General features: G+C 36.9%; 1 protein-coding gene across 4 annotated transcripts in view; it reads right to left on the bottom strand.

Moving 5' to 3' along the window:
* Positions 1-17,376, bottom strand: part of PPARG (peroxisome proliferator activated receptor gamma) — a 132,253-nt gene that overhangs the window by 109,755 nt on the left and 5,122 nt on the right. The gene's annotated exons all lie outside the window — the stretch shown is intronic.

Genomic DNA, 17,376 nt, shown 5'->3' with positions numbered 1-17,376 from the left:
GGACATATTCTTCTACAGAAAACTCTGACCCGTCAGTATTTTAGACTGGTACGTTTTGTTTTCTGACTGATTACCAACCTGTATCAGACCAATTTACATAAATGCTCTCTCATTTGTTAGTCAAAAACGAAAGGAATATCCACACCAAAACTATTCATTGCATATAATATGTATAACACATGAGGGACAATTTTTATCTCTAATGGATTATCACTTTGAGGTTTTTGGTTTTGTTTTTTGTTTTTCTTTTTTTTTTTTTACATTCAATTAAACTAAAAAGGGCTTAAGTATATGGGAGGAAAAAGGAAAGAATATTAATAAAGAAAAACGGGAACAAAATCTCTATCTGAAAAAAATTAAAGAATGCGGACTCCAAGTTAAGAGCAAATCATACTAGCTTTCCTTGACACTGGTCCCAATTTCCCTTTGAAATACATATGCGTTCATTAAAAACAAGAAAAAGGTAAAGATAAGTATTCTTAGCTCATGGTCCTAAGAGTTAGATCGAACAGAAAACTGGGCTGGCTCCTGCAGCTTTCAGAGACAGACGGGATTCTATAATCTTTCCCCAAACCCTTCCTATAACTAAGATCAGTAATCTCCTTTCTGTACCCACTTAGAATTGCACTGTACCACACACAGAAGGAGCCGTTTCCAAACATTAGCTACTGTAGAGAAGAAACAAGAGCGGTTCTGGGGGTAATGTATACCAAGTTTTCTTTCACATTCTCCATCCGGTCAGTTAAACACAGCTTGGTTTTATTAATTAGATTATGAATCCTTCTACTCATTCCCATTCACCAATTGGCTTCTTTCAAATCTGAACCCCTGACATTTCAACACAACCCACATGAGACAGGGGCCGTTCATACCTACTCATCCAACTTTTTATGTTCTGCTAAAAATCGTCTCTCAGATGTAAGTAGATAGTAATGCAGACCAAGGGGCAATTTACTCAAACTAATTTGTCTGAAATGGTAGAAGTGGCAAAAGTTGCCTTAAGAAATAGAAAAATAATTAGCAATGAAAGCCACTGAAAACTTATCAAAGAATTACTTCCCCAAAAGCTCTGGGCCTAGATAATTTTCTAGATTTTTTTTTCTAACTTTCAAGGAAGAGATAATTTTCTTGTTACAAAATTATTTATGAATAGAAAAAAAATACAGTGACCAATTTTTTCAAAAGTAGCATGATATTGATGTTAAAACCTAACAGAAAATGAAGATAAAAATACCAGTTCTACTTAGTAATATTGATTTAAAGCTATAAATAAAATGCTAATGAACAAATTCAATCATATACTAAAAGAACAAACCACCACAATCAGGTTGGATTTACTTCAGGCAAAGATTTACCTCCAGAACATTTATTAAATAACGTGTCAGAGCACTAGGTCAAGTTTTAAAAGAAAGTAGATGATTATCTCAACGCAAAAAAAAGACTCAACAAAATGCAACAGCCATTCTTGACATTGTTCCTTTAGAACACTAAGAAACTTTAATAACAGAAATATTTATCTCACTCAAACTTATAACCAATATCATCTCATTTGCTAAATACTACAGCAGCGTTTCCCAAAATGTGTTTTGTAGATAACTAGTTCCTTAAGACTTTCTATCAGAGGGGCGCCTGGGTGGCTCAGTGGATTAAGCCGCTGCCTTCGGCTCAGGTCATGATCTCAGGATCCTGGGATTGAGTCCCGCATCGGGCTCTCTGCTCAGCAGGGAGCCTGCTTCCCTCTCTCTCTCTCTCTGGCTGCCTCTCTGTCTACTTGTGATTTCTCTCTGTCAAATAAATAAATCTTTAAAAAAAAAAAAAAAAAGACTTTCTATCAGAGAGGTTTCCACCATAAAGCAAATTTGCTCACATTATTCCTTTTTTGGAGATTAAGAAGGTACAAAAAAAGCATTGTATATACTCTGTGGGCCCAACACCTAAAACAAAAATCAACAATAACACTGGGTGTTATATGCAAACAATGAATTGTGGAACACTACATCAAAACCTAATGATGTACTGTAGGGTAAGTAATAAAAAAAAAAATCTGCCTTAACTCAATTTGAAAATGTGTCTTCACTTCCTATTATTTTACTCCTCAACCCACTTTACTGTGGTTTTTGCCCACCTTTCTACTGACACTAAGGCAAAATTCATACACTGTTTCCTTCTTGCTAAATTCTTTAGACTTTTCTTGATTTTCACTCTATTTATCCAAAGCTGTGCTGATAAATATTTAACAAATGGTTCTCCTTACAGGTGAAAATGCCCCGATTTGCAGTGTTTGCCAGTTTCTGTGGTGTCAATACTCCCCCCAGGATTGAGCAGAGGCTATTGACATAACATCACAGAGCGCTGGGGTGGGCAGCGCTGGAGCAGGGGCTCAGGCCACATTGCATTTCTACCACTCAGACACAATCGACAGGAACACAACAATGTAAAACAATTAGGAAGTGATGTCCGAGGTGTGTTTATTGCTTTTGTTTTTTTTTTTTAATATAACTTGTTTAATTGCAAGTATATACCATTGTATTTTACTTTATTTTTTATTTATTTATTTATTTATTTTTAACCATTGTATTTTAAATAATGGCTGTGGATAATAATGGGCTCTCAGAAACCCTGAAAATTTTAACAGCTCACTTTCACAAGCCGGTCTGAGCTGGCTTCGGCACATTGGTCTTCTGCAGTGTTTGGTATTTTGTCCATCCTTTACCACTGAAATGGTCTCCTTCTTTATTTGCCTGAAGACCATTTTCTCCTAGCTCTTATCCTGTCACATGACTATGATTTCAGCGCCTCTTCTTGGTACCTCTTCTTTCTGAGCTTTTCTATCTTATGTGTCCTGAAAGTTCTTTCCTGGTTCACTCTTACCCATAAAATCTGCTTGTTTATAGCTCACAAATTTTTATCGGCAACTACAGCTATTCTTGCAAGTGTTCTAATTCTGCATTTCCAATTTTTTTTTGGACACCCCTACCTGAGGTTCTTTGGGAACCTCAAGCTCAAAACCACCCAAGCCTACTACCTATCTTTCCCCACTAAGGAAGGAAAGAAACACAACTCAACACATAATTGGGCTGCTCCTCATTCCTTGCAAGATTAAAAGGAATTCTATTCTCCACTCAGATCCCTCAAAACATGTTATAGAACATTCAGTTCATAATAACAAGCAACCTTCTCATATCCCTTTTCCCTACATCCTTCAATTTTTTTCATTTACCACACTCTCCAAAATGTCTCCCCACCCAAACACCTCACTAAACGTTTTCTCTATTCCCAGCCCAGTAAATTTATTATCTTTCCCTCTTCCTCCCCTGTTCAGCACTTTATCATGTCCTCCAGGTTTTCCCATTCAGTCCCTTTCTACTTATATTCTCTAGCACTTCCTCACAAAAAATAGGCAATGACCTTGTAAGATCAACTTTTCTAAGGGTAAGGGAAGAAGGTGTTGTATTATCAAAAGAAGATTCTCTTTGGTGGATTGGGGGAAAGTGAAAGTATATGAACACACTCAAATGACTAATTTTTAATCCCATCAAACTAAATTTCTCACCATCCTCCCCCCTAAACAGCTGATGGATTCCATCAGTGGCCAGACTCAAGAAGAGCCAATTCTATCCTTCCCTAGATTTTTACACTAGCCATACAAAATTTGCTATTGAACTTACCTCTCTATCCTGGGATGACCAAAAAAAAAAAAAAAAAGAAAGAAAGAAAGAAAAGAAAAAAAAAGAGGCTTGATTTTGATTAAGAGGAATCTAAGAGGGAGAGAAAAATGGAACTGAACAATCTCTTAACAGTGATTTTAAGTGATGGTGGAATTACTGAATATAATTTAAAGATTTGGTGACATGATTTACCTCGTCACAGGTAACAAGAATAAGTACTTCCAGTTTCTTAGCACTTACAAAACACATAAACTGATGCAGTGGACCTGAACAACTTAAAGTTTAGATCTAATCCATAGTTACACCTGAATATGGTTATACTTCTGTAGATCTGTTACGTGTGGAATGGAGGTAGCGGTGTTGGTAGAGTGTAGACATCTCTTTCTCTGCCAAGTTAAACACTACAAAATTAGGCTTTTGTTAAAGAGTATAAGACCGGGTGCCTGTATTCAAACTGCCTGAGTTCAAATCCTCATTTTATCACCTGGAAGGTTATTTTTGCCTCTCTGTGCTTATTTCTTCATCTGCAAAAGAGAGATAATAGTGTGTACTTTCTATGGTTGTTTGAAGAATAAAATGAAATAATGTAGGTGATGCTTAAAATAGAGCCTGATAAGTACTCAACAAATATTAAATATTACTATCAATAGCTAGATTACTTTTTTGGTGCTTGAGATAATTAAAGAACAGTCCTTTAGAAGGATAGTTAAATGACATTTTGGCAAAAGATTTAAGCTATGGAGTAAAGGGTAGACTGAACAGAGAGAAAGCATTCTCTAAACATGAAATCATATATAAACTAAATTATCCTAGTGGCAATATTACTCCAAAAAGTCATGATAGCTATTTAGGACTAGAAGTAGAATGAGACAGTAGATTTGAAATAAAAAAACGACAATCATTCATTGAGCATCTGATACTTGTTAGCAGTGTTCTGGGCACCGAGCATAAAGAATGAACAAAACAGACAAAAGTTCCAGCTCTTGTGTAATGGCATATATGAAGACATAATAAATGTGGATGAACTAGAGAGTATTACGCTGAGTGAAATAAGTCAATCAGAGAAAGGCAATCATCATATGATCTCTCTGATATGAGGAATCTGAGAGGCAGGGCAGGGGGTTGTGGGAGGGCAGGAAGAGGAAAAATGAAACAGAATGGGATCAACCATAAGAGACTCTTAATCTCATGAAACAAACTGAATGTTGCTGGGGGGTTGGGAGGTAGGGAGAAGGAGGTTGGGTTATGGACATTGGGGAGGGTATGCGCTATGGTAAGTGCTGGGAAGTGTATAAGCCTGAATATTAACAGACCTGTACCCCTGGGGCTAATAATACATTATATGTTAATAAAAATAATTAAAGAAAAAAACTAGATCCTGAAGGATCATGTGATATATCTGGTATACCCACCATTTGGAAAAAAGAGATGAAACTAAGGTTGTTAGAGACAAATAGGAGTTATCTCAACAAGCTACTATGTTTTACTAGATTTACAAATCAAGGTCCATTGAACCCCTTCTCCCAGTGTGAAGATTAGTGATTCAAAAATCTTTTATAAAATCCATTGGAGTCCATGTATAAGTGATAACCAATTTCATTTCACCTCAGAAAGAGCAACATAAACATGTTCATAAACATGAACATTTTGTTCATTTTAAATTCAGAGGACATCCCTACTTCATCATTTGACTAGTAGATAAAAATACATTTAATTTCCATATTAGAGACCCAACCAAAGAGAGAGATACTGGGAACTGGGAAACAGAAAGAAAAACGGAAAACAGCCACTGAGGGAGAGAAACAGAGACAGAAAAAAAAAGAAGAAAAAAAGAGACAGAATGTAAGAAACACCAAAAATGAGGGAGGTGAGGAGGAGAGGGGCAATGGGAAAGAGGAAGTTAGAAGAAGAGCTAGAGCAGGAACTGAGGGTACAGCCAGGAGACCTCGAAAATCCAGATTAGTCATGGGTAATAACTTTTTACATTTAAGTTCAGCTATTCATTTCAGATATAAGCATCAGAAGTCATCATCATTGGTATTTTATATACTGTACGGAAATTAAGAAACCACCAAAGTTTTCACATGGGTAATTATATACAAATTCTACCTTCAGGAGACTATCTCTGTTTTTATCTAAATTCATATTTTCCCTACTTTGGTGCCTATGCTCATATAATTTTTCTACTCAAAGTGCTTTGTCCACCATAACTCCACATTCAATGAACAATTCTCAACAAATATGTACTGAGTACCCACAACATATTAGATACTGTTCTAGACACAATTTAAATTTTTATACATATTTTAGTGAAAATGTGCTATTTTAACAAAATATTGTTTTTTAAAAATTTATTAATTTATTTATTTTTATATATAAACATGTATTTTTATCCCCAGGGATACAGGTCTGTGAATCGCCAGGTTTACACATTTCACAGCACTCACCAAAGCACATACCCTCCCCAATGTCCATAACCCCACCCCCCCTTCTCCCAACCCCTCTCCCCCCAGCAACCCTCAGTTTGTTTTGTAAGATTAAGAGTCACTTATGGGGGGCGCCTGGGTGGCTCAGTGGGTTAAAGCCTCTGCCTTCCACTCAGGTCATGATCCCAGGGTCCTGGGATCGAGCCCCGCATCGGGCTCTCTGCTCTGCAGAGAGCCTGCTTCCTCCCCTCTCTCTCTGCCTGCCTCTCTGCCTGCTTGTGATCTCTGTCAAATAAATAAATAAAATCTTTAAAAAAAAAAAAAAGAGTCACTTATGGTTTGTCTCCCTCCCAATCCCATCTTGTTTCATTGATTCGTCTTCTACCCACTTAGGCCCCCATGTTGCATCACCACTTCCTCATATCAGGATTAACAAAATATTCTAATAGACTTGAAGAAAAATGATTTTTCTTCTTCTGCAGCTAAACTTTTTCTTCATCTAATACCATAACCACTAAAAAAATCCTTATGACCATAATGTCCTTTATTTAAAAGCACTCCAGAATTTTCCCCCAAATCCAGTTAGAATATCACTCCCGTGGGAGTCAGTCCTCTGGATCCTCCAAAGTGCAATTAATCTGTGAAAATTCCAGCTGCTAAATATTAACAATAACAGTTGGAAGACTGTAATAACTAAGTAAAAACATTGAATAATAAAAGTTATTTGAACTTTCACCCACGGCAAAATGGAATACTGAAGACATTACCAAAATGGGTAGTCAGGGCTGGTCTTGTTCAACCACAGCCATACATCACAGGAGGAAGAACAAATGATTTTAAGATTAGCAGTGTGACTGTGATTTAGATAACTCACTTCTGTAGATATTGCATTACTTGTAAAAAAACATCACTTGGAAGAGGAACTTACCACAAATATTAAAGGTGGAATTAAATGATGGCTGAGAACCCATCAGAACTGTATTTTCTTTAAAAAGAACTATGACGGGGGGTGGGGGTACATGGGTGGCTCAGTCGTTAAGTTTCTGCTTTCAGCTCAGGTCATGATCCCAGGGTTCTGGGATGGAGTCCTGCAGCTTCCCTGCTCATCGGGAAGCCTGCCTGCTTCTCCCTCTCCCACTCCCCCTACTTGTTGTGTTCCCTCTCTCGCTGTGTCTCTCTCTGTCAAATAAATAAAAATAAAATCTTAAAAAAAAAAAAAAAGAACTATGGAACCAACCGTACGGATATGCTTAAAATTGAACGCGCATTCAAATTTAGGGAAATGTAATTACGGGTCTTGACGAAAATGTCCAGACACTTAGCAGACCCTGGTTTTCCAATATGGTCAATAGCAAAAGAAATAAGTCTATGAAGTTAATATTACAGACGAGGGAATTGCTACGTTATCTCCTATAAAACGTCTAGTTCATTTGTCCTATCAGACAAGACTCCTTGACTGATGGCCATTCAAATTCCACATGAATGTCTCTACTGACAAAGTATCTGCTTCTTCACAAGGCAGCCTTCCCAACTGCAGCAACTGGAATCCTTCCCTCACGCTGAGTGGAAGCATGCCTCCCTTTAATTTCTAGCAATCCTGTGACAAAGAGCTGTCTATGATGCAGGAAGCTCCATAAGGGAAGGGACGTGTCTGTCTTGCTTACTGCAACAGTCCCAGTGGCTAGCACAGTGTGTGACACATAGTAAACATGCCATAAAAATGAGTCCGTTGCTGAGGACTGCCCCATAGGACTCAGTCACAAAGTCCAGTCCATTTGTTCTTTAGGGAGGTGGTGCTGTAACTCGGAGGTGAAGGAATTTTCAATCCATTGTGGCTACTTCAGTAGAATGCAAAATGATGGGCTTGCATGTTATGACAATATAAAATTTTTAATGTGTATCCTCCAATTTGCACTTACCTTGTACCAAGCCAGAAACAGAGGGTTTATTAGCAGATCGGTCTCATTTTCCCTACCTCTTTGTTCCTACAGGCCCTCCTCATTTTATGTCCAGATGTTGCGATAGCCTCCTGTTTTCCCTGCACACTACTGCCAAATTAATCTCCTGATTAAATCATCTCACTCTTTTTCTCAAGACCTGGAATCTCACCACTCCTTATAAGATAAAACCCACACTCCTTTGCCTGCATTCCAGACCCTTTCTCATCTGACCTAAAATCTCTGTCTCCAGCCATATTTCTCCTACTCACATACACGTGCTACATTCACTTCAAATGCATCGATCTCGGCAGAGTTTCCCTCAATCCATGCTTACGCACTATTCCAGACTTTGTTTTCTTACACTGGAAATTCCTTTCCCCTCCTTTTAGGCTGCCTCAAACCCTAAACTTTTTGTTTTGTTGTTGTTGTTGTTTTATGGGGCAAAATTCACAGAACACAAAATTAACTATTTTAAAGTGCACAACTCAGTGGTATTAAGCACATTCTTCAAGCTGTGCAACCAGCACCTCTATCTAGTTCCAAAACATTTTAATCACCTCAAAAGGAAATCCTGTACCCATTAAGCAGTCCCTCCCCTTTCCCCCTTCCCCCCAGGCCCTGGCAACCACTAATCTGCTTTCTTTCTCTATGGATTTGCCTATTCTGGATATTTCATATTAAAGGAATCCTACTTTAGTTCCCTTCTTTGTTTCTTTTTCAGCATATTTTTTAGGTTTATTCCCCACCATGAGGTTACACTTTCAATCTCCTAACTTCTCCAGTCTAGTTTAAACCTTCCCTTCTCTACATGGTTTTTTCAGGGTATACCGTCCAGGCCACACTGATCCACCATTCTGTGAATTTTTGTTGCATTTGTTTTCTGTCTTACTTGTTTTATTTTCTAGCTCTTAACCATATAAATTCTATGTTTGAATTTTACCCCATTTTGATTCATGTAGATTATAATCTCCTTCTTCCTGTCTCCCTTTTTGCCTAGAACATAGTTGAACATGTGTGCAATCCACTGTGTCCAGCCACATAGAAATGAGTAACAAAATGAGGAAACTGAAGTCTGGATCGTTAATGAGAGAAAGCTTCAAACCCATTTCACTTCTTCATCTTTCATTTTATCAAGCTCTACCCTCCCTACCATTTTGCTTCTCTCTGGTATCGTGTCTGTCGGGCCCTTCTTTGCCCTAGTGGGAGGTGAATAGGTGTGGTTGCAGAAGGATAATGGCAGGCTGCCCAAAGCTGGATAGGGTACAAATTCCCTGCATTGATCTTTGGCTACGAGACTCCTATCTTCCTTCTACTGCCACAGATGAGGGACTGTGGAGAAGAGGGGGTGGGCAGAGATGCCACAAAGCCATGTAAGAAAAGGTTCCTCTATTTGCTTTTCTTTTATATGTAAATCAGTTTCTTTGGCATTTTTATTTAAAGTTGCTCATAAACCCCTATCTGCCTTGTGAAAGGAGATTAACTGTTAAATAATGATGACGATAGTACTTGTGATTCATATAGGAAATAGAGTGATTAAATTATTTTGCATATTATAAACAAATTAATAGGCCAAAACTTGATGGTGCTTAATCTAATACTTCATGAAATATCTGGAAAGGAACCTGTTTATTTTATGCCTGAGTAATAAGTCTAAATGACATTTTCTATTGTACATTATTATGAGCTTTTCTCCAGTTGTAGTACTAAATAGAATCTTACAGTTGCCGTTGGAAGCCTCCAAACAGGAATGTAAAACAGTGCTCTGGCCCTTAGGCCATTTAAAACCTGTTTTTCTGACCAGAACAACTAAAAGATCCAACATAGAATGCTGAAGTCTATAATTAACATTTTTTCCCCCTTTTCATATCGCATTTTGCCTGCTTTAGAATAGTAAAATGGAAATATCTTCTGGCATTAATTTCAAATTATTATGTATCATTAAAAATGTTAAATAAAATACAAATTAACATTTTATTTTATCTTTTCAAGACTTTTTCTTTTTTTTTTTTTAAAGATTTTATTTATTTATTTGACAAACAGAGATCATTTATTTGACAGGCAGAGAGAGAGGAGGAAGCAGGCTCCCTGAGGAGCAGAGAGCCCGATGCGATGTGGGGCTTGATCCCAGGACCCTGGGATCATGACCTGAGCTGAAGCAGAGGCTTTAACCCACTGAGCTACCCAGGTGTCCAGGCGCCCCACAAATTAACATTTTAGAGAGTAACTGAGGGAATTCCTTTAATATGTAGAGAATAGCAGCACTGAGAATCCCAAACAAGTGACCCTAAAAAAGCATAAACTTGTCCTCAGAATCAAATCAAGTTTAAAATTATTTATAAAGTACTTTGGATGCACCCAGCCCCCCATGCTACAGGCTATGAATTAGGGAAATTAAGTTTAGAAGTATTTATAAAGCACTGATAATATATCCAGTTCCCTACACTATAGACCATGAATTAGGAAAAGTATGTAGTACATACGTATGTAAGAGGAATAAGAACTACAACATCATTTCTGTCCTCTGAATTAACAATTTTGCTTGGTACACAGAAGTTGTGCAGAAAAATTATAAGACATGACAGCAAAGAATCAGCAAATAAAATGTGTAATCCAGAATATGGAACACATTAAATCACATTTCAGGGTAGATCTGCCTTCTAATCGTTTTACTTCAGCTGAGATTAAAATTAGTTTGCATTTTCTGAATTCGAAAGCTAGTGGCCAGTATAAATATTTTACACATGTGTTGTATGACAACAGAAATCAACCTCACCTTTAAAAACTTCATGTGCATAATAAAGACAAATTAATTGTGTGTCTGTATGGTGCTTTGTCAGGATCCTAGATTGTTCCAGCAGACATAGTGAATTACACAGAATGAATCATGTGCATGGCTTAAAGATGCACACCAAACCAATATGCTGTGTTAACCTGCTTAGGTATTTTCTCAGCTTTTACTGAGCTGTGGTAATTTGCCTCCCTAGTGCTAGATGCTGGTTTACAGAGACCCAGCGTGGTGTACTCTCAAGACTGAGAAGCATTAGTCTGACCCTCTGGCCATGTTTCCAAGTCGGTAGATTTTCCTTCCTATGTAAGAATATCTAGTATTGAAAAGCAAGCAGTCATTCATTAAATGTCTGTGGAGTTTGTGAAATTGAAAAAACTATAGCAAAATCTGCAAAACTGGAGAATTTTGGTTATATCTGAAGTAAACCCTACTCTACTTTGCCATGTCAGTCTACATATGAATGGATTAACTGTACTTCACATAAATTCCTTCAAAGTGTATTCATCCCATGATTCTCCAAACTGTCATGTGGTTCAGAACTTATTTTTAAGTGGTCAATAAAATATTTTCTGTCACTGTAACATCAGAACTAAAATGGGAGACAATTTGTATGTGAATATGGAATTTGGAAATAGCTGTATTAAGTAATTTGACCAAAGGAGGCACATTTGAAATAATATCTGGATCTCCTTTTTACTCAAATATTATATTCTAAATATGTAAAAGTTCTTCACAGGCTTTTAAAGAAAAGTAGCTAACTTTATTTCCCAGGGGGAAAAAGAGTGTTGTTGGTTTGTTTTTGTTTTTAATTTTAACCAGATAGTCCCAATGAACTTTGTTTTATATTTCTATTAAGTATAAATAATATTTTGGAAACGGGGTTACAAATTCACTTGCATAGCTCACCTTTACATATAGTCACTGTGAGAACATAAAATAAATAATCCTTCTGCAAAGTAAATAATCACTTTGTCCTTTGGATTTTCAATAACAGTAATACCTTATTAACAAAAGATGCACTCTACCTCCTTTGTTAGTAAATTTGTTACTGAGAGAGACACAAAGTAATGTGTCTCATTATACATAACACACAATGCATACATATAACTTAAAATAATATAGTAATAAGGGATCCAGGAAAAAGGATGCAGGTTCTCCTCCATTCACAACCAATTCAAAGATAGCCACCGACTCTGTGTTGGTCCAGCAATGCTGTCTTGTCACAGGGGAAAGGCCAAAACTGTGGGCTTCTCTTAGATATCACCTCTCCCACTACTCTTCTTGTTAAATCTAGTTAGCAATAATTGTAAACTCCAGGGGAGATGGAATTTGTTGATTGCTTTTTCCTTCTTCTCTAAAATAGTCTTGGCACAAAGGAGGAGCTCAATAGATATTTGCTGAACAAATTGAGGACTAAATCAGCAGAAATGGAGGAGGCAGAAAGAAGAGAGAAAAATTCAATATCCCTGACAAAAAATTTTTAGAAGTTTTTAAAACTCTGTCTTCATTCAGATAATGGTTATTCTGAAGACATCAAGCTGATATAAATTTCTCAAAAGAAGTTCCAAAGAAATTGACAAGAAAAATGTAACCTGTGACCTGGGTCAAAGGCAAAACCACTTAATTTTCCCTTTGGGATTTCTAGAACAATGCAACAGAAAAAAGGAAAAATTAATTAATTCAAAGGTTACTGCTCCGTTTATGTGTGTGTGCGCGCACATATGTGTATATAAATAAAGTCTTTCTCTGTGTATGTATATTTACATAGTATATTAAATATGTTATATATTAAAAATATGCCTTTTACAGTGTTCACTCAGAAGCCTGACTAGAGTTTTAGAAACCTGAATTCCCTTGCTATCAATAACTACCCTACCATGGAATCATTTATTTTTATAAAAAAAAATAGACATACATATTTTTTAAGAAAAAAATTTTAAAAGGGTGGCTTTAAATCAAAATAATTCCAGAAACTACTTTTTAAAAATTCTGTGTTGTCAGTGTACGCTAAAGATCAAATAGCGAGTGTAGGCCCAAAGAAATAAACAAAATCAAATCTGATGTATGAATGAGAAAATTAAGAGACTGTAACAGAGATGGGATATTTTTCTCCTCCCCGATAGAGGTTAGTTAGTCAAACAAAGAGTACAGAGAAGTCCAATATGTGAAATAAAATTAAGTATGAAATAAAATTGGGTATAACCAAAAAGAATTCATGTGGTACCTTACGTTATTGTCAATGGCTTTCAGGATATAGGTAGAGGATTCTCGATGTTTAATCAACTCTTTGTCTTGATTTTTACTAATCAGAATTAAAGACATACTAAAAAACAGAAAAGCTATAAACATATGTTCTTAGTTTCAGAAATAATTTTATATTACTGGCTGAACTTTGAGAAAGAGAGAAAAATATAAAAATTTTTAAAAGCCCTCCATGATCTCACTACTTAATATAACTGTCGTAAGTTTTAGATATTCCTTCCCTTCCAGATTTTTTTATATACATATATTTATATAAGATTGCAATCAATAGCGCATATACACTTTTATGCTACTTTAGTTAATATTTTTCAGATTTATTACCATTTCTAAATTGTCACTAATGATGATATCATATTCCACCTAGTAATCATACCATAATTTACTTAACTATTCTCTTGTTATTGAATATTTAAGTTACTTCTAAATATTGGTTCCTATAACATTGCTCTTATGAAAGTCTTTGGGTATATTGCTTTCCCTATATCCTCCACGTCTTCGGGAAATGTTCCGGAAGTAGAGGTATAACATCTCAGTGTGTGATATACTACCCAACTGCTTTTTAAGCACCCTGAATTCAATCACAGTGACATCAGAAATATGGGAGTACAAGTTTCTTTAATTCCAGAACTAAAGAATTTTAGAATTAAAAAAAAAAAACATCACTAATAATCACAAGGAAATATGGATTTTCTACTTTTACTAAACCAGAATTGGAGCTTATACCCATATCTTGTAAGTCTGTTTAACATGGATCCTCTAGGGGTGACTCATCCTTGGTGATCTTATAAAATCCAGTCCCAAAGTTTTGTCTTTGATCCTGGAGGCTCAGGATTCCTAGCAACCATTCTAAGGTAAGAAGAACCAGTGATGCTCAGACTACAAGTGAGCTGGCTAGCTTCTCGTGACACAAGCTTACTGACAACACTGACCTTCTTTAAGTAATACAATGCCAAGCCAAAGAGGTTAATTTTATGGGATGATCCCCAAAGAGTCTATCAAAGGGAGAATACAGCAAAGAACTTAACTATAGGCCAAGGGTAAAGCCTACTAAAAATAATCCAAACTAAGTGCACTGATCAACAGGGCCAGGCCATTATATGGGATGCAAGAACAAGGGGGTTCCAAAATAGTATCCATCAGAATCCCCTGGAGAGCCTGTGAAAACACATCCCCAGAGTTTCTGACTCAGTAGGTCTGGGTGTGGCCTGAGAATTTACATTTCTACCAAGTTCCCAGATAATGCTGATGCTGCTGGTCCAAGGACCACACTTGAGAACCACCGCCTTAGATGATTTCTTCACCCTTTTAAAAACAAAAACAAAAACAAAAACATTCTATTTATTCATGAGAGACAGAGAGGCAGAGGCAGACGGAGAAGCAGGCTCCCCCGCAGAATAGGGAGTCCGATGCGGGACTTGATCCCAGGACCCTGGATCATGACCCGAGCCAAAGGCAGATGCTTTACCAACTGAGCCACCCAGGCACCAATGATTTCTTTATCCTTTTTAAAACATTTGCTGAATGTGTACTAAATATTGTGCTAGATGCTGGAGACAGGAAGATAAATGAAACTCGATTAGTACCTGCTTCAAGAAACTAATAATCTATATTTTTGTAGACATTGTTCTGCTCTAGTCCTAAACACCAACGAATTTGGACCTCATTAAAAGGAAAGTTTAAAAATATTTTATATTATCTTTAAATAAAGCTAGGATGTTTCTAATTAGTTCCAAATACTTTAGGAAAACATGTAGTAATCCTACATTGGCAAATGCCTGGGTATTTTCTTCACTCTTCTGGATTTTGGCATATGCAAATAATTTGTTAAAGTATTTTCTTCATTTATATATACCCCATTCATGTTTGCTCTCTTTCATAAACTCTATCCACTACATAAAGCAAGAGGAAAAAATTTAAGCACTTTTCCACATGCAATCAAAAACTTGTTTGTTTACACCAATAATTACCAACTGATAGAAAAGAACAAAGTTTAGTAAGGTAGGACTCCAAGATTCTCTGCTTTAGATTCTGACTTCTTCAACACTGTGGAAAAAGTGAACAAGAAAGCAATGTGCTCAGTCATGGGCATGAGGGTAGCCCAATCCTAACTGTTAAACACTACCTAGCAGCTGACTCAAAGAATTAATGAACTTGGTTTTGTCATAGTTAGTAATCTTCTACTACTATCAGAGATGTGTTGGCTTGCCATAACAATTTTTGAGCAAAAAATTTAAAAAAAATAAAGCACGTGTTAAGTTTTATGATCAATGGATCTGCAAAAGCATTAAGCATTATTTATACTTCAGTATACATTTTTCTGATGTGATTGAAATGTTCCCCTCATTTCAATATACTAGGACGCTACTTTAAACGTCTGGAAGAACTCATGGAGACACTAGATCATTTGTCTAGCATCACAGAGAAAATAAAAAGACATAAGAAGTTATATTCAGATATTTGATTGCCAACTACTATCTCATAACCTTAATTTTGAGAACATTTCCTAGGAATGTTGATGCTGGGGAATAACAATTTGTTTTCTTTGAGGGAAAAAAATGGTTCAAGGAAGACTTGTATTGATCTTTAAGAGAAAAACAAAGGCATGTATGGGGGAATCTATCCTTTCCTACCACTGCTAGTTCCAATGGTTATTTTCTTATTTGGTTTCATAGAAGCTGGTTTATGGGGAAACTGAAACATGAATCATTTTTATTTTATTTTTCCTTGTCCAGATCACTTCTTTTTAAACTCCCACATGTGTTGTCTATTCTCTAAAGGCCTTGTTTTCAGGTAGCAGGGAAACTAGGAACTAACGTCTCCATTTTTTGGTGACAGTGATTTAAAGAACTAACTCTGCTAGGAATATTGGCATTTTGAAAGTGGACTTCAAACTTTCAAATGACAAATATAATTTTAGAGGGGGAATGACAGCCAGTGGGGTGGGGTCAGAATTAAGGGGTTCTTTCCAGCACTTTATCATTGTACTCAGGCAGCCTGACAGGTATGTTTCCCTACTGCCTTCCCTATAAAGGAAAATTTATTCCTTAAACATACAGGGTACGAATATCCTTTTTCCATTCACTTTCCCAGATTCTCCCCTGAGGCAACTTTTACAGCCAGAGAGAATAAGTGCTAGGTGGCAACTTTAGAATTTAAAGCTATTTTAAAACTCTATGAAGTCATTGAGGAACAGAGTAAATTCTTAGAAACCAACCTTATATTTGAGGTCTACGCACAGTAACTACAATCTGATGATTGTGGGAGTTGACCAACACAGATCTCTTATACTCCTACTCAGGGTATTTCCCTGTTTTTCTACCTCCCTCATATCTCCCTTCTCCTTATCTGTGGTAAACGGTGAAGGAATTCACACCCCAGGTTTATGCTAATATGAACTCTTTCCAGAAGGTCAGAAAATTTGTCTCGGTAAGCCTTTTTTTTTTTAAAGATTTTATTTATTTGAGACAGTGGGGGCAGCCTGTACAAGCAGGGGGAGCTTGTGAGTGGCAGCGGGAGAGGGAGTGGGAGAGGGAGCACCCCACTGAGCAGGGAGCCCAATTCCAGGCTTAATCCCAGGATCCTGAGATCATGACCTGAGCCAAAGGCAGACACCTAACAACTGAACCATCCATGCACCCCTGTCTCAGTAAGTCTTATCCACATTGTTAACTCTCTCTCTTAGATGAGTCTACAAGTTAGAGTGTTTCCTCAAAATAGTGAATCAGTTAAACTAGCAATGAATTTATTTTCTAAAAGCCATGAAGTGGAATAAAAATGTTTCCTAAACAGATACTGAATCAAATTGAACTAAAACAATATATGATCCAGTTTAAATCCCGATCATGAAGTTTTAAGTCTCAATTTTCATTGATTCTTGTTGCATGAACTGATGACATCATTTCATTCCTTCATATCTGAGAAATCACAGGGGGGAGAAGGGATTCAGTACACACGGTCACAAAAAAGATTTTCAAATTGAGAACGGCCTGGTCCCTGGAAGAGCTGAAGCTACAGCCATGACTGAGAAAGCACAGCTACTATGACAACAGCAGACACTAATATTGCTCCCTACTCCCCACCCCAAAGGGGAACCCATGGAAAAGGGAACACTCACCTATAGGCACTGGCCTAAACCTTTCTTTGCCCGCTGTCTCCTCAACCCTTTAGTCATGTCCCTACATGGGCTCTGCAGCTCCACATTCCAGGAACAGAATGGCGTTCAGACCTGGATCCCAGTCCCTTACTTTCTTGTAGAGGAGACACTTCACAATAAAATGCATTAATTAATAATT

Source organism: Mustela nigripes, chromosome 2 (assembly GCF_022355385.1).
Source record: "Mustela nigripes isolate SB6536 chromosome 2, MUSNIG.SB6536, whole genome shotgun sequence".
In the NCBI taxonomy this organism is placed as follows: Eukaryota; Metazoa; Chordata; class Mammalia; order Carnivora; family Mustelidae; genus Mustela; species Mustela nigripes.
Note: the sequence above shows the minus strand (reverse complement) of the source record. Positions and strands in the feature narration are given on the sequence as shown.